General features: G+C 42.1%; 1 long non-coding RNA gene across 1 annotated transcript in view; it reads right to left on the bottom strand.

Moving 5' to 3' along the window:
• LOC140199724 (uncharacterized) overlaps positions 1-15,721 on the bottom strand; it is a 40,197-nt gene extending 24,476 nt beyond the window's left edge. The window contains exons 1-2 of the long non-coding RNA XR_011886473.1: positions 15,612-15,721; positions 6,203-6,316 (exon numbers count right to left, since the gene is read on the bottom strand). This is a non-coding gene — a long non-coding RNA (uncharacterized lncRNA). The remainder of the gene's footprint in view (positions 1-6,202; positions 6,317-15,611) is intronic.
• Between the last annotated feature and the right edge of the window lie 7,840 nt (positions 15,722-23,561).

Here is a 23,561-nt window from a genome sequence, read left to right as displayed (position 1 = left end):
TAGCATTTTCTGTAACTTCTTCCATCTCCAGTGGGATTCCACCATCAGGCACAATTTCCATTCCTCTCCCCTCAGCTTTTCACTGCAATCACTCCCTCCATGACGTCCATTTTTCCTCGTCCCTCCCTACTGAACAGCCTCCACTTAGCAACTGTGCTCAGCATTATACCTGCCCTTACACCTCGTCCCTCACCATCATTCAGAGTTCTGAACAGTCCTACCAGGAGAATAAGTACTTCACTTGTAAATCTGCTGGTGTCATTTATCACGTCTGCTATTCCTACTGCAGCCTCCTTTACATTGGTGAGAACTAATATAATTAAGAAATTACTTTGTCGAGCACCTCCTCACCATCCATTATTCTGTCCAGGATCTCACATATCCCATTCCCACTTTGACGTGTCCCTATCCATTACGGCAAATTTGCTTCATCACCTAGCATGGTGGCTCAGAAATCACCAGAGGCTGTAGAGAGTTGTAGACAACATTATAGGCACAAACCTCCCCACTACTGAGGACATTGTCAAGAGACACTGCCTCCAGAAGCCAATTTCCATCACTAAGGACTCTCACCAACTGGAAGATGCCATCTTCTTGTTACTACCATCAGGGAAAAGGAACAGACAAGAAGACCTGCAACCTGAAGACCCAGAGATGAAATTACAGTAGAGCGTCTTCTCCTCCACCACCAGATTTTTGAATGGTCCAAGAATGCATGAACAGAACCTCATTATTCTATTCTTTTACACTATATATTTATCCTATAATTTTTGCTAATTTTATGTATTTGCACTCGACAAGAACAAATTTCATGTCATATACAGTGCTAATAAAAAACATTCAGCCCCCTTGAAAATTTTCATGTTTTATTGTTTTACAACATTGAATCACAGTGGATTTAATTTGCCTTTTTTGACACTGATCAACAGTAAAAGACTTGCATGTCAAAGCGAAAACAGATCTCTACAAAGTGATCTAAATTAATTACAAATATAAAGCACAAAATAATTGATTGCATAAGTATTCACCCCCTTCAAGTCAGTATTTAGTAGATGCACCTTTGGCAGCAATTACAGCCTTGAGTCTGTGTGGATAGGTCTATCAGCTTTGCACATCTGGACCCTGAATTTTTCCCCATTCTTCTTTGTAAAACTGCCCCAGCTCTGTCAGATTGCATGGCGATCATGTGTGAACAGCCGTTTTCAAGTCCAGCTACAAATTTTCCATTGGATTAAGCTCTGAACACTTACTTTGCCACGCTAGGACATTACCTTTGTTGTTTTTAAGCCATGCTTGTGTAGCTTTGGCTTTATGCTTGGGATCATTGTCTTGCGTGAAAACAAATCTTCTCCCAAGTCGTATTTCTCTTGCAGACTGCATCAGGTTTTCCTGCAGGGTTTCCCTGTATTTTGCTGCATTCTTTTTACCCTCTACCTTCACAAAGCTTTCAAGGACTGCTGCAGTGAAGCATCCCCACAGCATGATGCAGCCACCAGCAGGCTTCACAGTAGGGATGGTGTGTTTTTGATGATGTGCAGTGTTTGGTTTACGCCAAAAATATCATTTAGTCTGATGGCCTAAAAGCTGAATTTTGGTTTCTTCAGACTGTAGAACCTCCTTCCAGCTGACTTCAGACTCACCCACTTGCCTTCTGGTGAACTCTAGCTGAGATATTATGTACATTTTTTTCAACAATGGCTTTCTCTTTGCCACTCTCCCATAAAGCTGTGGCTGGTGAAGGACTAGGTCAACAGTTGTTGTATATGCAGTCTTTCCCATCTCAGCCACTGAAGCTTGAAACTCCTCCAGAGTTGTCAACGGTCTCTTGGTGGCTTCTCTCACTAGTCCCCTTCTTGAACGGTCACTCAGTTTTTGAGGATGGCCTGCTCTAGGCAGATTTACAGCTGTGCCATATTCTTTCCATTTATTGACTTAACTGTATTCCAAGGGATATTCAGTGACTTGGAAATGATATTGTATCCATCTCCTGACTTGTGCTTTTCAATAACCTTTCTGCAGAATAGCTTGGAGTGTTCGTTTTTCTTCATGGTGTAGTTTTTGCCAGGATACTGACTCACCAGCAGCTGGACCTTCCAGAGACAGGTGACTTTTACCACAATCAATTGAAACGCCTTGACTACACGCAGGTCTCCATTTAACTAATTATGTGACTTCTAAAACCAATTAGCTACACCAGTGATGATTTGATGTGTCACCTTAAAGGTGGGGAATACTTATGCAATCAATTATTTTGTGTTTTATGTTTGTAATTCATTTAGATCACTTTGTAGAGATCTGTTTTCACTTTGACACAAAAGAGTCTTTCTGTTGATCAATGTCAAAAAAAAAGTCAAATTAAATCTACTGCGATTTAATGCTGTAAAACAATAAAACATGAAAGCTTCCAAGAGGTTGTACTCATTTTTATGGGCATTGTGAGATCACCATAATAAATCTGATTCTGATTCTGATTGCTAATTCAGAATTCTCATGCTGAAGTTGATTCATGACACCTAGGAGGTGTACCGATATTCCACCTTGATTGTCTCCAATCTGATGCCATGAACATCAGTTTTTCTAACTTCTGGTAACCACTCTGCTCTGTCTCCCATTTTTTTTGTATCCCAAGTATCTCTCTGCCCCTCCCCCACTCTATTGATCCACCCGTCACCCAGATGTATCTTCCTCCTGCTCTCATCCTTACCTCATTCCCTTTATTCCATTGTCCACTGTCGTCTCCCATCAGCCTCTGTCTTTTTTAGCCACTTGTCAGACCAGGAATTAACCTGGTCAATATCTTTAAAACTCTCAAATTCAAAGGTGAAATCAAAGTTCCTGTGTGTCAACATCTGAGGATCTGTCCTGGGCCCAACATATTGATGCAATTACAAAGAAGGCACAACAGTGGCCGGATATCATTAATAGTTAATTAGTTTGTCACCAAAGACACTTGCAAATTTCTACAGATGTACCGTGAAAAGCATCCTAACTGGTTCCATCACTATCTATTATGGAGGGGGACACTGCAAAGGATCAGAAAAAGCAGCAGAAAGTTGTAAATTCAGTCAGCCCCATCATGGGCACCATCTTTTCCAGCATCCAGAACACTTTCAAAAGATGATGCCTCAGAAAGGTGGCATCGATCATTACAGCCCCCATCATCCAGGACATGCCCTCTTCTCATTGCTACCATCAGGGAGGAGGTACAGAAGCCTGAAGGCACATAATCAATGTTTCAGAGATGAATTCTACCCATCTGCTACCAGGTTTCTGAATGGACAATAAACCCATCATCATTTCCTCAGTAATTTTCCCTTTCTTTTTGAACTACTTATTTAATTTAATTTACTTTTTATTTATTATTCTCATGATAATTTATTGTTTTTATTATTATGTACTGCAATATACTGCTGTATGACATATTTCAATGATATTAAATATGATTCTAATTTTGATTCTAAGGTAAATTTATTATCAAAGTATGTGCATGTTACCATATACTACTTTAAGATTCATTTTCTTGCAGGTATTTACAGGAAAATAAAGAAATAGAAGAGAATTTATGAAAATCTACACATAAATAAAGGCTGACAAAAATAAGCAATGTTCAAAAGAAGGCATATCATGCAAATATAAACAAACAAACAAATAAATAAATATATATATATATATATATATATATATTTTGGAAACATGACTTGTAGAGTCCTTAAAAGTGAGTCTGTAGTTTGTGGAATCAGTTCAATGTTGAGGTGAGTGAAATTATTCACATTGATTCAGGAGCCTGATGGTTGTAGTGTTCCTGAACATGGTGGTGTGACTTCTAAGGTTTCTGCCCAAGTATTGAGAAGAGAGCATAACCTAGATGGAGGGGTACTTTGATGATGGAAGCTGCTTTCTTGTGGCAATGTTCCTTGAAAATGTGCTCAGTGGTGGGGAGGGATTTCCTTCGATAGAATGGACTGTAATCCATCTTTTCCTGCAGCCTTTTTTTAAATTCTGGGCATTGGTGTTTTTATACCAGGACATGATGAAACCAGTTAGGATACCTTCCACTGTGCACCTACAGAAGTTTGTTAAAGTTTTAGGGGACATGCCAAATCTGTGCAAATTTTTAAGAAAGCAGTGGTGCTGTCATGCCTACTTTGCAATGACACTTACGTGCTGGTCCCAGGACAGATCTTCACCAATGCTGCCATATCATTTAATGGATATACAATGTGCATCAAAGTTCAAAGTACATTATTATCAAAGTATACACACAATATACAACCTTAAGATTTGCCTCCTTACAGGCAGCCCTAAACAGAGAAATGCAATAGAACCGATTAAAAAGTAGTCTGTCAAACACCCAATGTGCAGAAGGAAAAACAAATTGTGCAAACAATAAAATTAAATGGGGAAAATGGGGCTGTGAGAAATAAGAAACAGTGGAGCAGACTCGATGGGCTGAATGGCCTAATTCTGCTCCTGTATCTTTTGGTTTTATGGACCTTTATTCATGTATTCTTTCTTGCAATGTTTAATAGGATCGGAATTTCAAGGCCACATATTGTTGGTGGGTGTGTCAGTTCAGGGACAGTAGTGATTGATGGTAATGGTGGGTTGGAATTGTTGCTGCGTGATAGGATGACAATGATGTGAAAGCAAAGAAGCTGAGGAGATGGCAGTAGAAATGGGATTCTCTCTGTGGATTATTGTAGGAGCAAATGGAAAGCTCAAATGGAGTTGGTGTTTGAAATAGCAGGCAATTTATTAAAACCTGCTAGGCATGATGAGACCAGCCAACGCTGTTCGCCAGTACCTGAGCAGAATTTGGTAGAGCTTTCACACTATCAATTGATGAGATTACCAGTAAAACTACATTTTGCTAACAGAATGGTAGCTACAGGAAGACTTAACTAAGACCAGGTACTGATTACAGAATAAAATGATTATCCACAGATTCAACAGCAAATCCAATTCTCTATTACAAAATAGGTGCACATTGTAATTAGTGAATTTCCTGAAACTTGGATGTTGTGGCTACTCCATTCCATGTTTCTGGTTTTGTCTGATGGCTCCCCATTACCACATTAGCAACAGTCCACATCACCATTTTCTAAATATTAGCACTCACAATTCTTTCCCCTACAACAATAATATCAAGAGGATGCTCACGAGAATGATCCTGGGAATGAAAGTGTTAACATATGAGGAGCACTTGATGGTTCCTGGCCAATACTTGCTGGGGTTTAGAAGAATAAGGGGGGGATCTCATTGAAACCTATTGAATGTTGAAAGAATTGGACAGAGTGGATGTGGAGATGATGTTTCCTATAGTGGGGCGCCTAGGGCCAGAGGACACAGGCTCAGAATAGGGGACGCCCATTTAGAACAGAGATGAAGAAACATTTCTTTATCCAGTGGGTAGTGAATCTGTGAAATTCTTTGCCACCGATGGTTGTAAGGCCAAGTTGTCAGGTATATTTAAAGCACAGGTTGATAGGTTCTTGATTAGTCAGGGTGTCAATGCTTAAGGGGAGAAGACAGACAGGAAAATGGGGTTAAGAGGGATAATAAGTCAGCCATGATGGAATGGCGGAACAGTTTCAATGTGTGAAATGGCTTATTTTTGTTCCCAGGTCTTATGGTCTAATAATCCTATTAGCCAATTTATTGTGTACAGTTCTGGTCACCAAATTATAAGAAAGATGTCAATAAAATTGAGAGAGTACAGAGGAGACTTACTAAAATGTTGCCTGGGTTTCATCTCCTAAGTTACAGAGAAAAGATGAACAAGTTAGGTCTTTATTCTTTGGAGCGTAGAAGGTTGAGGGGGGACTTGATAGAGGTATTTAAAATTATGATGGGAAAGATAGAGTTGACGTGGATAGGCTTTTTCCATTGAGAATGGGGGAGATTCAAACAAGAGAACATGAGTTGAGAGTTAAAGGGCAAAAGTTTAGGGGTAACATAAGGGGGAACTTCTTTACTCAGAGAGTGGCAGCTGTGTGGAATGAGCTTCCAGCAGAAGTGGTTGAGGCAGGTTCGATGTTGTCGTTTAAAGTTAAATTGGATAGCTATAGGGACAGGAAAGGAATGGAGGGTTATGGGCTGAGTGCAGGTCGGTGAGACTAAGAGTTCGGCATGGACAAGAAGGGCCGAGATGGCCCGTTTCCGTGCTGTAATTGTTATATGGTTATATGGTCCTGAAAGTTACCTTATTTCCAAATTGGAGCAGTGCAGTGGTGCAGCTGGTAACATTGCTGCCTCACAGATCCAGCGGCCCAGGTTCAATGCTTGTTTGCATGGAATTTCCATGTTCACACTTCAGCTATGTGATAGAACATACAATATAGAGCATTAGAGCACAGTACAGGCCCTTCAGCCCACAGTATTGTGCCAACCCTACAATTTACTCTAAGATCCATCTAACCCTTCCCGCTTTCATAACCCTCTATTTTTCTATCATCCATGTGCCTATCTATGAGTTTCTTAAAAGTCTTTAATGTATCTATCTCTACCTCCTCCTCAGCAGCACTTTCCATGTATTCACCACTCCCTGTTAAAACCCCACCTCTGACAGCCACTTACATACTGCTCCAATCATCTTAAAATTATGAGAATCCAATTCAAGATAATTCAATATTGTTCAAATTCATTTCCAGTACACAAGTGTAAAGAGAGGCAAAATAATTGCTACTCTGTATCTGATGCAGCACAAAAAAAAGTAAGATAAAGAGCACAATAATAATAAAAAAAGCAATAAATATAAATACATAAGATTAGTTTATACACATAGACTGATTTTATGTCCATAAAGCAACATTAGGCACAGCAGTGACTATACATAAGGTGACTCTGACAGGAAATGATTAAGTAAGGGTGGTGAGGATGTGTGGCGGATGGGTTAGTGGGTGAGTTGTTCATCAGCCTTACTGCTCGGATAAAGTAACTGTGTCTGAGTCTGGTGGTCCTGGCGTAGATGCTACAAGGCTTCCTCCCTGATGTGAGTGGGGCACACTGTCATGAGCAGGGTGGGTGAGATCCTACATGATGTCAGTGACCCTTTTCTGGCACTTTCCTGTATAAATGTCCTTGATGCCGGAAATGCATGAGGCAGTTTTGACTATCCACTGTAGAGCCTTCCGGTCTGCTGAAGAGCAGCTTCCGTGTTAGCCCTCTTGCATTAACCATTGATGTCCTGGACAAAAGTCTCTGACTATCCACTCTATCTATATCTCTTTATCTCTTGCACACCTCTACCTCTATGGTCTCTTCCAATTTCTGCCCGCTCTAACCTCAGTGGAGATGCTAGAAACAATGTAGTGTGACAATAACCTGGAGAACGGGATGGAGACGTTACCAAAGCCTGTGGGGTTGTGGTTGTCCTTCACAGAGTCATAGAATCAAAGAGCAATAGAGCATGGATACAGGCCATTTGGCCCAACAAATCCATGCCAACCATAGAGCTGCCCAATTTCTTCCTTGCAGCCCATATTCCACAGAGCCCCACTCCTCCATGTACCCAACCGAGTGCTTCTTTAATGATATGAATGTATGTGCCTCAATCACTTCGTCTGGCAGCTCATTCCATATACTCACCACTATTAGCATGAACAAGTTACCTCCTTTAAAGTTGTTGCCTCGCAATAGAACATAGAACGTAGAATAGTACAGCACAGTACAGGCCCTTAGGCCCACAATGTTGTGCCAACCCTCAAACCCTGCCTCCCATATAAACCCCCACCTTAGATTCCTCCATATACCTGTCTAGTGGTCTCTTAAACTTCTCTAGTGTATCTGCCTCCACCACTGACTCAGGCAGTGCATTCCACGCACCAACTACTCTCTGAGTAAAAAATCTTCCTCTAATATCCCCTTTGAACTTCCCACCCCTTACCTTAAAGCCATGTCCTCTTGTATTGAGCAGTGGTGCCCTGGGGAAGAGGCGCTGGCTATCCACTCTATCTATTCCTCTTATTATCTTGTACACCTCTATCATGTCTCCTCTCATCCTCCTTCTCTCCAAAGAGTAAAGTCCTAGCTTCCTTAACCTCTGATCATAATGCATACTCTCTAAACCAGGCAGCATCCTGGTAAATCTCCTCTGTCCCCTTTCCAATGCTTCCACATCCTTCCTATAGTGAGGTGACCAGAACTGGACACAGTACTCCAAGCGTGGCCTAACCAGAGTTTTATAGAGCTGCATCATTCCATCGCGACTCTTAAACTCTATCCCTCGACTTATGAAAGCTAACACCCCATAAGCTTTCTTAACTACCCTATCCACCTGTGAGGCAACTTTCAGGGATCTGTGGACATGTACCCCCAGATCCCTCTGCTCCTCCACACTACCAAGTATCCTGCCATTTACATTGTACTTTGCCTTGGAGTTTGTCCTTCCAAAGTGTACCACCTCACACTTCTCCGGGTTGAACTCCATCTGCTACTTCTCAGCCCACTTCTGCATCCTGTCAATGTCTCTCTGCAATCTTCGACAATCCTCTACACTATCTACAATACCACCAACTTTTGTGTTGTCTGCAAACTTGCCAACCCACCCTTCTACCCCCACATCCAGGTCGTTAATAAAAATCACGAAAAGTAGAGGTCCCAGAACAGATCCTTGTGGGACACCACTAGTCACAATCCTCCAACCTGAATGTACTCCTTCCACCACAACCCTCTGCCTTCTGCAATCTAAACCTATACCTCCTAGGTTTGGATTCCCCTACCCTGGGGAAAAAGACTGCTACTGCCCACCTTAATTAATAAGGGCTCTGAATATAATGGGAAGAATGCAGGAGAATTAGGTTGAGAGGGATTTTAAATCAGCCATGATGGAATGGAGGAGAAAACTGAAAGGACTGAATGGCCTGATTCTGCTTCTATGTCTCATGGTCTTATTAATTTTTAAAGAGAAGGAAAATATAATACGCACTGTGTAGTTTATGGGTTTGTTACCTTGGTTACATCACAGTCTGTGACTGCAGTCTGGGAATTTTTTTTCTTGACGACCAATCTGAAATCTGATGGTCTTATTACGCACTTCACCCAGCCAAACCATCACAGAAAACACAGAAACAAATCCAGTATGGGAAATGTTCCCGTTTCTACATTAAGTGCCATGGAGGTTCTGAAAGCATGAGCAAATAGACATTAGCAGTGCTGCCTCATCTGGTTATTCATGAGATGTGGCCTGTCTGAGCAACACTCACAAACTTTTTTTTAATTTACACCATGTGGCACTCCTAATCAAAGCCACCTTAGGCCAGACCCAGGAATTAAATCCAAATGGGAATCTATGGGCTAAAAGCATTCTGTCAAAATTAACCTTTTTAATATTAGGCTTGCAGAAGGAACAATCCTAAAAAGTTTTCATTTTGGTCCCTTTGAAGCTAAAAATCCTTTTATCAGGTTGGAAAATTAATTGTGGGATTTTGTTTTTCTCTCTCATGATGGCAAGAGTTGTTAGAGCTGCGGGTGAGAAGATTTTCCATTTCTGCGACAGAGTTGTGCCGAGGTCTTCATTCGTATTATTGTATCATGAAGGCTTCCACTGCAGAGTCAGCAATGAAGGAACAAGAATTACAGTGGTTTGCTGTAAAATATTGACCAAAGCAAACTCCCTCAAGATTGTCCCCCCACTGTCTCCCCCCGCCCCAGATATCCCATAATCTTCTTCAGTCATATCTGCACTCACTGCACTGTCCAGTGTATTCTGATCACTTTGCTAGGAGTGCATGTTACTTGCATAGAAAGATCTCACAGGTTAAGTGAGTTTAGTGGAAGAAAAAGCCTAATGTCCTAATAACAATGCACATTACACTCGTGCTCTCTTCTCAGCCCCCTTCCATTGGGTAGAAGATAGAAAAGCTTAAGGGCACATTGTAATGCGCTCTTCGATCCTGTGCAGGGTGCTAGGGAGCATTTCGCCCCAAGGGTTTTAGAGCACGTTAATTGTTGTTTAACGAGAGTTGTTGATCACTTAGAGTTCCTTGTGTTTTTCCGTTTTGTGTAATGCGATCTCCTGGTGCTCTCTGTTTAAACATGCTAAGTTTAATTTGATAGGCTCAGGGATTCCGTGATACATGCATTATTTAAGTGGCTGCCTGATTAGCACGAATCACAGGGTCCTAGTTTAGAGGAAGTTACTTCTTGTGGTGTCGCTCGGCCAAGCCACAGATGTTCTTTCAGAATTATTATGAATAAACTCTTGCCGCCGTCTCCACATCAGAGTCTACCTTTCTTCTGCACTTGGGTTCTGATATTACCAGCACACATCATGACACACACCACCACGTTTAAGGGCACATTGATTTCTCTAACTTCCAGCAATCTCTTTATCCATCCTCCATTCTGGCTCCCCTCTTGCGCCTTCCTTCTCCACTCCTGCCCATCACCTCCTTCTGGTGCCCCTCCTCCTTCCTTTTCTGCCATGGTCTACTCTCCTCTACTATCAGATTTCTCCCTTCCTAGCCGTTTACCTCTTCTACCACCTAGTCTTTTACCTCTTCTCACCTCCCAGCTTCATACTTTATTCCTCTTCCCCCCACACACCCATCTTCCCCACCTCCCACCTGGTCTCACCTACCACTTGCCAGATTGTATCCCCCCACCTCCCCTCACCTTCTTATTCTGGCTTCTGCCTCCTTCCTTTCCAGCCCTAATGAAGAGTTGCAGCTCAAAACATTGACTTTTTAATCCACTTCATAAATTAAACATAATTTTCACTCTGGATTTCCAGCATCTGAAGAATGCCTTGTGTTTTTCTTGTGAATGCTGTCTATCTGAAGCTAATTGAAGCTACTGCAGTAAGTTTTTTATTGCAAGTGAGTTTTTACATGTACTTGTACACAATAGCATCAGTGAACCATAGCAGCATTCTGCAGGCTACGTGCAATATTTCTAAGTATACCTGTTTTGAATTACTCCCACAGCAATGTGCAGCAAATAATGCCCCTTTAAGCAATATACTCTTAAATCAATCTTATTGTTATTTCTTTCTTTTTGTATTTGCACAGTTTGTTCCCTTTTGTACACTAGTTGTATTTTTAAAATTATATTATGGTATTGGATCTATTGAAGATGCCTACAAGAAAATAAATTTCAGGGTTGTAAATGGTGACATATATGTACTTTAATAATAAATGTGCTTTGAGCTTTGAACTTTGACAATAAACTTGACATTAACTTTGACCTCCTAACTTTGCCTTTTTTTCCAGACTCATAGCGGCTGTCTGATCTCTCTGCACTAAAGGGACAATCTGAGATGGAAAAGAAGATAGAACCATAGAACCATAGAAACTACAGCACAGAAACAGGCCCTTTGGCCCTTCTTGGCTGTGCCAAACCATTTTCTGCCGAGTCCCACTGACCTGCACACGGATCATATCCCTCCACACACCTCCCATCCATGTATCTGTCCAATTTATTCTTAAATGTTAAAAAAGAACCCGCATTTACCACCTCGTCTGGCAGCTCATTCCATACTCCCACCACTCTCTGTGTGAAGAAGCCCCCGCTAATGTTCCCTTCAAACTTTTCCCCCCTCACCCTTAACCCATGTCCTCTGGTTTTTTTCTCCCCTTGCTTCAGTGGAAAAAGCCTGCTTGCATTCACTCTATCTATACCCATCATAATTTTATATACCTCTATCAAATCTCCCCTCATTCTTCTACGCTCCAGGGAATAAAGTCCTAACCTATTCAACCTTTCTCTGTAACTGAGTTTCTCAAGTCCTGGCACATCCTTGTAAACCTTCTCTGCACTCTTTCAACCTTACTTATATCCTTCCTGTAATTTGGTGACCAAAACTGAACACAATACTCCAGATTCGGCCTCACCAATGCCTTATACAACCTCATCATAACATTCCAGCTCTTACATTCAATACTTCGATTAATAAAGGCCAATGTACCAAAAGCTCTCTTTACGACCCTATCGACCTGTGACGACACTTTTAGGGAATTTTGTATCTGTATTCCCAGATCCCTCTGTTCCACTGCACTCCTCAGTGCCTTACCATTAACCCTGTATGTTCTACGTTGGTTTGTCCTTCCAACGTGCAATATCTCACACTTGTCAGTATTAAACTCCATCTGCCATTTTTCAGCCCATTTTTCCAGCTGGTCCAAGTCCCTCTGCAGGCTCTGAAAACCTTCCTCACTGTCTACTACACCTCCAATCTTTGTATCATCAGCAAACTTGCTGATCCAATTTACCACATTATCATCCAGATCATTGATATAGATGACAAATAACAATGGACCCAGCACTGATCCCTGTGGCACACCACTAGTCACAGGCCTCCACTCAGAGAAGCAATTCTCTACCACCACTCTCTGGCTTCTTCCATCGAGCCAATGTCTAATCCAATTTACCACCTCTCCATGTATACCTAGCGACTGAATTTTCCTAACTAACCTCCCATGCAGGACCTTGTCAAAGGCCTTACTGAAGTCCATGTAGACAATATCCACTGCCTTCCCTTCATCCACTTTCCTAGTAACCTCCTCGAAAAACTCCAACAGATTGGTCAAACATGACCTACCACGCACAAAGCCATGTTGACTCTCCCTAATAAGCCCCTGTCTATCCAAATGCTTGTAGATTCTGTCTTAGTATTCCCTCCAATAACTTACCTACTACTGACGTTAAACTCACCGGCCTATAATTTCCCGGATTACTTTTCGATCCTTTTTTAAACAATGGAACAACATGAGCCACTCTCCAATCCTCCGGCACTTCACCCGTAGACAGCGACATTTTAAATATTTCTGCCAGGGCCCCCGCAATTTCAACACTAGTCTCCTTCAAGGTCCGAGGGAACACTCTGTCGGGTCCCGGGGATTTATCCACTTTGATTTTCCTCAAGACAGCAAGCACCTCCTCCTTTTCAATCTGTACAGTTTCCATGGTCTCACTACTTGATTCCCTCAATTCCATAGATTTCATGCCAGCTTCCTTAGTAAATACAGACGCAAAAAACCTATTTAAGATCTCCCCCATTTCCTTTGGTTCCGCACAAAGCCGACCACTCTGATCTTCAAGAGGACCAATTTTATCCCTTACAATCCTTTTGCTCTTAATATACTTGTAAAAGTTCTTTGGATTATCCTTCACTTTGACTGCCAAGGCAACCTCATGTCTTCTTTTTGCCCTCCTGATTTCTTTCTTAAGTATTTTCTTGCACTTCTTATACTCCTCAAGCACCTGATTTACCCCCTGTTTCCTATACATTTCATACAACTCCCTCTTCTTCTTTATCAGAGTTGCAATATCCCTTGAGAACCAAGGTTCCTTATTCCTATTCAATTTGCCTTTAATCCTGACAGGAACATACAAACTCTGTACTCTCAAAATTTCCCCTTTGAAGGCTTCCCACCTACCAATCACACCTTTGCCAGAGAACAACCTGTCCCAATCCACGCTTTTTAGATCCTTTCTCATTTCTTCAAATTTGGCCTTCTTCCAGTTCAGAACCTCAACCCTAGGACCAGATCTATCCTTGTCCATGATCAAATTGAAACTAATGGTGTTATGATCACTGGAACCAAAGTGCTCCCCTACACAGACTTCTGTCACTTGCCCTAATTCGTTTCCTAACAGGAGATCCAATATTGCATCCCCTCTAGTTGGTCCCTCTATATACTGATTTAGAAAACTTTCCTGAACACATTTTACAAACTCTAAACCATCTAGACCCCTATCAGTATGGGAGTCCCAATCAATGTATGGAAAATTAAAATCCCCTACCACCACAACTTTATGTTTCCTGCAGTTGCCTGCTATCTCTCTACAGATTTGCTCTTCCAAGTCTCGTTGACTATTGGGTGGTCTGTAATACATTCCCACCAATGTGGCCATACCTTTCCTGTTTCTCAGCTCCACCCATAAGGACTCAGTAGACAAGCCCTCTAATCTGTCCTGCCTGAGCACTGCTGTAATATTTTCCCTAACAAGCAATGCTACTCCCCCACCTTTCATTCCTCTGCCTCGATCACATCTGAAACATCGGAACCCTGGAATATTAAGCTGCCAGTCCTGCCCCTCCTGTAGCCAAGTTTCACTAATTGCTATAACGTCATAATTCCACGTGTCAATCCACGCCCTCACCTCATCCGCCTTCCCCGCAATACTCCTAGCATTGAAATATATACACCTCAGAAGATTTTTACCACCACTCACAACCTTTCTATCAGCGGATTTGCTTAAACTTTCAACATCATTTATTTTCACCCCAGCCATACTGTCAGCTCTGGCACTCTGGTTCCCATCCCCCTGTAAATCTAGTTTAAAGCCTCCCCAATAGCACTAACAAACCTCCCTGAAAGGATATTTCAGATGTGCAATAACCATTGGCCTAACCAGCATTGTAGCGTATATCTTTGCAATGTAATTACAATATCTTTGCAACGACCTTGGTAAATTCTGTTATGGATAGTCCAAGCTCGGCTGCAAAAGGAGGAGGGTTAACCATGTGGATAGCAACCTTATTCTGTAAAAACCCAAAGCTACAGAAATACCAACAGAAACTCTAAAGACCCTATCCCTATGGGAGGAAAGATACCAAGAAGATGGGCTATGCCAGGTGACAACGTGCAAACCTGTTGGCAGCCTATGCACCTGTAGGGCTTAAGAAGAAGTGACCCAGCTTCAATTCTGTCACTATCTGTTAGGAGTTTGCACATCCTCCCTATGACCGAATGGGATTCCTCTAGGTTCTTTATTTAAATTTTTCTTTAAATTATGCTTTTTATGTTTATTGTGTTTTTTGTGCTGCATGAGATCCAGAGTAACAATAATTTTGTTCTGTTTTAGACTTGTGTACTGAAGAATGGCAATAACATTCTTGAGTCCTGAATCTTGAAGGAGCTAGCACAGTTGATTCAATCAGTGGTACAAAGAAAACAGTGTAGAAAACTGTAACAAATTTAAAAATTTACAAAAAAAAACCAAGAGCTGAACTTTTCATTCCAACTTGCAAACTTGATTGTTCAGGATTTCCTGTAGATTTGAATGAAAGAAAGATCTACGCCCAATTTGAATCCCCAGTGAGATATTTGACACTCCCAATTAGTAATCCAGGACAACCTTGCCATCCTCTCTCAACTCCCGGCCGTGACTTCCTGCATCCACTTTCCAACGCACAGCACCGCACACTTTAACCATCTGTGCGGCAATCTCAAGGCCATCCGTCCATCCGCCCACCACTGAGGGGGAAATGACTGTTGCTGGTTTTGAAAATACCCCTACCACGGAGCAGGAAGCAAGCATGTGTCAACCTAGCCTTCTAGGATTAGACCACCACAGTCTGCTAGGATTTCCTTTTTGATTGCTTCCCTCCGCAGTGACTCTATTACCCCTCCACACCCCAACCACCACGACTTTATCATCTCCTGCCAGAGGCACCTTACATACAGACCCTCCTGTGCCTAGTGCAGCTCTATGGACATCCGAGCCACACTGAATCCAGAGTAACAATTATTTTGTTCTCCTTTACACTTGTATACTGGAAATGACATTAAACAATCTTGGATATGGAATCTTTAAAATCTTGACTAATGTATAATTAACAACACAACAACATATTCTCAAAGATTAGCCTGTCACCAGATACGCACCTATATTATGCTTCATAGATGATATGGGTAGTTGTCACAGCCTGACAATGATGCCATTCATTTTGTTTTACGTTTAAACTTCTGCGGTGTATTCAATTAAAGGAAACAGGTTTCAATGTTTCCCATAAAGCAGAGAGCCCACTTCAGTGCCAAACTCCTGAACTTCCGCACAGCTAATCTCCAGTGGCTTTCAGAGTGGGCTCCATGTTCCAGAACAGGGACATGAACATCCGCAAATTTCCCGACATTTATGGAAACCTTTCCACTAAATTGTTGTCAGGTTTGGATGATCCAATTTCAGTCAAACTGTTCTTTGGGAGGATGTGGAGATCATAAGGCATAGGAGAAAATTAGGCCATTTGGCCCATTGAGTCTGCTCCACCATTTCATTGTGGCTGATTTATTATTCCTCTCATCTAATTCTCGTGCCTTTTGCCCATAACCTTTGACCTCCTTATTAACCTATCAATTTCCACTTTGAAATATTCAATAAGGTGGCCTCCACAGCCATCTGTGGCAATAAATCCTGGAGATTCATCACTCTCTGGCTAAAGAAATTCCGCCTTATCTTTGTTCCAAAGGATGTCCTTGTATTCAGAGGTTGTGCCCCCCCCCACTATAGGAAATATTCTCCCCACATCCACTGCATCTAGGCCTTTTAAAATTTGGTAGGCTTCAATGAGCTCCCTCTTCATTCTTCTAAACTCCAACAGAAAAGTAACAGCTAAATAGAATTAGCATTGATTTGAATTAATTTGTGCATGTAACTTTTGTTTTAACACCTTTATAAATTTTAATATCATAGATAGTCAGAGCTTACAGGCCCTTCAGTCGATTGAACACGTCAACCATCAAGCACCTTATGCTTCCCCTTCTCCCACATTTATTCTGGTGTCTTCTCCCTTCCTTTCCAGTCCTGAAGAAGGCCCTTGGCCCAAAGCATTGACTGTTTATTTATCTCCATAGATGCTACCTGACTTGCTGAATTCCTCTGTCATTTTGTGTGCGTTGCTCTGGATTTCCAGCATCTGCAGAATCTCTTGTGTTTATAATTTGCAGTGTTGGGAGGCAGCAGTTGGGTCACACTCTTGTTCCTCTGACCTGGAACATCTGATGACTAAGTGCCGACCATTCTACTTACCAAGAGAATTCTTCTCTGTGGTCCTTACCACAGCTTACATACCACCAAGGGCAGATATTAAGAAAGCACTTTATGTATAGAGTGTTCTGATTAACATACAAGAAACAGGCTACCCCAACATCTTTTAAATCAAGGACTTCAATTAGACTTGTTTGAAGAAATCTCTTCCTCAATTATCATCAACATATCACCTGCAGCACCAAGTGTCCCAACACAATTGACCACTGTTACACTAATATAAGGGATGCCTACTGTTCCACGCCTCGACCACTTTTTTAGGAAATCTGATCATTTAGCTGTCCATCTCCTACCTGCATGCAGGCAAAGGTTAAGGAGCAAGACTCTAGAGATAAGGACAAAAAAGAGGTGGTTGTAGGAGACCGAGGAATGGTTATGGGATTGCTTCAAGTCAGTAGACTGAGCTGTGTTCAAGGACTGAACGAATACACCGCAGGTATCATGGACTTTGTTAAAGCAATCATAGACAAGTGAGTCCCCAAAAAATCATTCAAAGTGTTCTTCAACAAGAGGCCCCAGACAAACCATAATGTTCACAAACAGTTGAGGGCCAAATCAGTGGCATTCAGGTCTGGCGACCAAGTTAAATACAAGTGGTCAGGGTACGATCTCCTGAAAACCATCTCACATGTGAAGTGGATATCTGGACCAAAGTTGAACCACTGAAGGATGATCAACAGCTGTGGCAGGGCTTGAATGCTATCACCTCCTACAAAGTGACACTAAAGTAATACTGTTGACAACAAGGCTTCGCTCTCAGATAAGTTCAATACCTTTTATGTTTGCTTTGACCATCAAAAGATGGAGGAATCATCATGAACTTCCACAGTCCCCGATGACCCTGTGACTTCAGTCTCTCAGGCTGATGTGAGAGCATCCTTCTGAGGGTGAACCCACAGAAAACATCTGACCTGGACAGAGTACCTGGCCATTTGCTGATCAACAAACTGGAGTGTTCACTGATATCTTTAACCTCTCACTTCAGCAGTAAGAGGTACACCCCTGCTACAGTCAGGCTTCAATTATACCAGTGCCCAAGAAGAACGTGGTAACCTGTCTCAATGACGATCATTCAGTAGCACTTACATTTACTCTGATGATATGCTTTGAGGTGTTGGTGATAAAACATATCAACTCCTACCTGAGAAACAACTTGGGTCCACTCCAATTTGCCTACCGTCACAACAGATCAACAGCAGATACCATTTCATTGGCTCTTCATTCAATCTTACAACCTCTGGATAACAAAGATTCATACATCAGGATGCTCTTCATTAACTTCAGATCGGTATTCAATGCTCTCATCACCTCAAAACTAATCAATAAGATTCAAGACCTAGGTCTCAATATAGCTGTGCAACTAGATCCTTGATTTTCTCACTTGCAGACCTCAGTCATTTCAGACTGGCAACATCTCCTTCACAATCTCCATCAGTACAGGTGCACCACAAAGTTGTGTACTTGCTTTATAAAAATGACTGAGGCTCCAATGCCATACTGTATTTAAATTTGCTGGCCAAAATAAAGGTGGTGACGAATCAGCATATAAGAAGGAGATTGAAAATCTCGCTGAATGGTTCCAGAACAACCTCTCCCTCAATATCAGCAAAACCAAGAAGATGATTATTGACTTCAGGAAAGGAGACCAGAGGACTCTGAGCTGGTTGTCAACAGGGGCTCAGAGGTGGAGAGGGTGAGCAACTTTAAATTCCTCGGTGTTATCATTCCAGGGGATCTGTCCTGGGCCCAGCATGTAAGTGCCATTATGAAGAAAGCATGGCAGTACCTCTACTTCTTAGAAGTTTTTGAAGGTTCAACATGCCACCTAAAACTTAAACAAACTTCTATTGATGTATGGTGGAGAGTTTATTTACTGGTTGTATGATGCCCTTGTATGAAAATGTCAATGCCCTTGTATGGAAATACCAATCCCCTTGTACATCAATGCCAAAAAAAAGCAGTGGATACGGCCCAGTCCATCATGGGTAAAGCCCTCCCAACCATTGAGCTCATCTGGAAGGAGAGCTGTTGTAGGAAAGCAGCATCTATCATTAAGGCCCTCACCATCCAGGACATGCTCTCTTCTCACTACTGCTATCAGGAAGAAGGTATTGGAGCCTCAGGACCAATATTACCAGGTTCAGGAACAGTTATGACCCCTTAACTAACAGGCTCTTGAACCAAAGGGGATAACTTCACTTAACTTCACTCGCCCCATCACTGAACTCTTCCCACAACCTATGGATTCACTTTTGACTCTTCAGCTCATGTTCTCAATATTTATTGCTTATTTATACTATTACTATTATTATTGTATTTGCATAGTTTGTAAGTTTTTCCTTGTATATTGTTGGATACAATCTTTCATTGAGTCAATCGTGTTTCTTGTATTTACTGTGATTGCTTGCGAGAAAATGAATCTCAGGGTTTTATATGGTGGCATATATGTACTTCGATAATAAATTTACTTTGAACTTTGAGCTAATCCCTTACCAACCTGTTTTCTTTCTCCACACATTCCCATCAATTCTTCCCAGATTCTACCACTCACCTATACACTTGGGACAATTTCCAGCATCCAGTTAACCAATCAATCCATGCGCTTTTGGAATGTGGGAGGAAACTAGACCATCTGGAGGAAGTCGATTCTGTCAAAGGGAGAACCTAAAACCACATAAACTGCACCTGAGGCCAGGATCGAACCCGAACTGCTGGAGATTGAGGCAGAGTAGGGTATAAAGATGTTGGGATTAACAAAGACTTTTTGGAATTTACAAGAATTTCAATTTTTGGTAGTGCGTTGTTTTCAAGGACATATGCATGTGCACACACACACACACACACACACACACGCCTTGATACAAACATACATGCATACATGTCTAAGGGGAATTGGGGGAAACAAGTGTAGAACGAGCTGCAGGCAGAAGTGGTGGATGTGGGTACAATTGCAACATTTAAGAGTAGTTTGGAAAGGTATATGTTTGGGAGGAATATCGAGAGCAATGGTCCATGTGTGTGCTGATGAGACAAGGTAGAATGACAGTTTGGCATGGACTAAATGGGCTGAAGGGCCTGTTTCTGTACTATAGTGCTTTACGACTCTGACAAACACAGGCATACACACACTCACAAACGTGATCACAAACACAAACACACATTGATGCAGACACGTATTCATGCAGATTGAGATATAGACACTCATGCATACACATGGGTGCACATGCACAAGCACACACACACACACACACACACACACACACACACACTCCCACACACATACACACACCTATATGTGCACACATGCACGCACGTGCTCGCGCGCGCACACACATATTTACGCACAGATGGACCAGCAGTGCGATCCTCTGAATGACTGCTGGATATCTGACAACTGAACACACCGATACTTCCAAAGGAAATGCAAACAGCTCCATGCTGTAAATCTGATTTCCTGAACATGGGCTCAAGGGTATAGAGAGCTTCCAGTGTTACACCTCCACATCTCCCCACAGATCATCTGACTAATAACAGTGACCACAGTATCCTCGCCTCAAAGCAGCAATGTCACGGTAATTGTTAAATTCCTCGTGGGCTGCAGAAAGGAAATAACTTGGCTCGGAGCCTGCACTTTCTTCTGCAGTTCTTACACCTCCCCACGCTGCTGTGGGGAACCTTTTGGGTGTAACTGAGATTTATTCTTTTCCATTAAACAGCAATAGGTCGTTTATTTTTTTTCAAATTCTGCTCAAGATTCAAGATTATTTTATTTTTTATTTAGAGGTACGGTGTGGAACAGGCCCTTCTAGCCCAGCGAGCTGCACCAACCAGCAGCCTACTTATTTAACCCTGGCCTAATCACAGGATAATTTACAATGACCAGTTAACCTACTAACTACTACATCTTTGGAGACATGTGGCCACAGGGAGAATGTACAAACTGCTTACCGACAGCATTGGAATTGAACTCTAAATTCTGGAATGCTCCAAGTGGTAATAGCAACACGCTAACCGCTATGCGAATGTGATACCCCAACATTGAGCAGATTGTTTAATGTCATTTCCAATACACAAGTGTAAAGGAAAACGAAAGAATTGTTACTCCTGATCTGCTGGAGCACAAAATGACATAATAAAGATGAAGAACACAATAATAAAAAAGCAATTTATATACAGTATGTAATAATAATAATGCATCCGTTATTCTTGCAAGACCATGGATCTGCGCCTGGAAAGTCTTCACTCTCCAGTGTGCAGGCCTGGGCAAGGTTGATAGAAGACTGACAGTTGCCTATGCTGCAAGTCTCCCTTCTCCATGACACCAACGTTGTCCAAGGGAAGGGCAAGGGCCGATACAGCTTGGCACCGGTGTCGTCGCAGAGCATTGTGTGGTTAAGTGCCTTGCTCAAGGGCACAACACGCTGCCTCGGCTGGGGCTCGAACTCACGACCTTCAGGTCGCTAGTCGAATGCCTTAACCACTTGGACACAGTATACAGTATATATAAGATAGATTATGTGCATAGATTGATTGTATGTCCATAAAGTGACACTAGGCACAGTAGTGTCTGTATGTAGGGCGAATCTGACAGGAAATGATAAAGTAGTGCTGATTGGGGGTGTGGGAGGAGTGGGTTAGTGGGTGGAGGTGTGGTCAGCCTTACTGCTTGGAGAAAGTAATTGTTTTTGTGTTTGGTGGTCCTGACGTGGGATTTTGTTTGCTGCATCCCGCTTGTTCCAGCAGGAACTCTCTCTCCTCAAAGCTGGACACAGCACAATCAAATCCCTCTCCCTCTCAAACATTAAAGCAGCATGGCAGCATAGCAGTTCGCACAGTGCTTTACAGCACCAGCGACTCAGGTTCAATTACTGATGCTGTTTGTAAGGCATTGGTACATTCCTCACCATGAACGCATGGGTTGCCTCCTGGTGCTTCAATTTCTGCCCACATTCCAAAGGCTTGCAGGTCTGGCTCAGGAAGCTGTTGGCACTGGAAATATGTTTTCCCTTGAAGGTGACCAAACACAGATTCTATCCCACTGTTATCAGGCTCTTGAACAGACATCTTGGACAATAAGATGAGCTCTTTACCTTATGAGCTTTTGCATTATGATTTTGCACTTGATTATCTCCCTGCACTGCACCCCTTCAGAGGCTTTTACACTCTATTCTGCATTGCTATTGTTTTACCTTATTCTAGTTTAGTATTGCAAGACAAGCGTTTCTCTGTCTCCGGGTATATATGACAATAATGAACCAATCCCAATGCCGATTATTGTTCATGGGAGTTTCACAAAGTGGATGCTGTGTTCCCTACAGTTATAATGGCTGTGTGCCTCTCAAAGCTGTTATGGAATTTCAAGTACTTTATTTATATCCTAATCAGGGATTTTGGGTGCGGAGTGGAGATACCTCTCTACCAAAGGAGGTGTAAGGCATTCTTTCCCTCCGCTAGCCTGCAGGTCACCCTTGGGCAAGGTGTAGCACCTGCTTTGCACGCCCCCACCCCCCACCTCATCAGGGTCTTGTGAAGCCTTGGGAGCAGGTGGTGGATGGTTGCATGAGTAGCTGGTGCAGATTACAAGTCTTGCTATATACCATGGACGCCACAAGGTAGGCAGGCAGACAATCTCTGAAAAGTGTTGATAATGGCTGGAGTCATCCATCTTATAAAGGCACTGCCCAGAAGAAGGCAATGGCAAATCACTTCTGTAGAAAAATTTGCCAAGAACAATCATGGTCATAGAAAAGACCGTGATCGTCTATATTACACGACATAGCACATAATGAACAAATGAATCAGCAGCGCTCTTAACTATTGAAGGAATAATATTCTTGTAGCATAAATGGAGCAATTGAGAGGCAGGTCCAAACTGTCTGTAACTTAAGACTGGATATTTTGTTTTCAATGATGGTGGTTGTTAAGTTGGTTTACTATTGCTGGGAAACAGTTTAGCATCCCTTCCACACAAATCATTACTTCATTACTTTTCAGTTTCAAGTTCCTGGCTGTCAAGATCTCTGAGGATCTAACCTGGTCCCAACATACTGATGCAGTCATAAAGAAGGCAAGACAGCGGCTGTACTTCGTTAGGACTTTGAAGAGATTTGGTATATCAACAAATACACTCAAAAACTTCTATAGTTGTACCATGGAGAGCATTCCGACAGGCTGCATCACTGTCTGGTATGGAGGGGCTACTGCACAGGACCGAAAGAAGCTGCAGAAGGTTGTAAATATAGTCAGCACCATCTTGGGTACTAGCCTACAAAGTACCCAAGACATCTTCAGGGAGCGGTATCTCAGAAAGGCAGCGTCCATTATTAAGGACCTCCAGCACCCAGGGCATGCCCTTTTCTCACTGTTACCATCAGGCAGGAGGTACAGAAGCCTGAAGGCACACATTCAGCTATTCAGGAACAGCTTCTTCCCCTCTGCCATCTGATTCCTAAATGGACATTGAATCTTTGGACGCTACCTCACTTTTTTTAATATACAGTATTTCTGTTTTTGCATGTTTTTTAATCTATTCAACATACGTAATTGAGTTACTTGTTTATTTATTATTATTATTATTATTTTTATTTTTTTTCTCTCTCTCTGCTAGATTGTGTATTGCATTGAACTGCTGCTGCTAAGTTAACAAATTTCACGTCACATGCCGGTGATAATAAACCTGATTCTGATTCTGACTTGTGCCTGAAATCAGTCTATGTCCATTCACTTGCCAAAGCTCCTCCCAAAATGCAACTTCCACCAGGCAGAAAGCCAAGGGTAGCATGCTTAGGGAA

This window comes from Mobula birostris, chromosome 6, assembly GCF_030028105.1.
Source record: "Mobula birostris isolate sMobBir1 chromosome 6, sMobBir1.hap1, whole genome shotgun sequence".
NCBI classification, from domain to species: Eukaryota; Metazoa; Chordata; class Chondrichthyes; order Myliobatiformes; family Myliobatidae; genus Mobula; species Mobula birostris.
The sequence above is the reverse complement of the archived record's forward strand: the minus strand, read 5'-3'. Positions and strand labels throughout refer to the sequence as shown.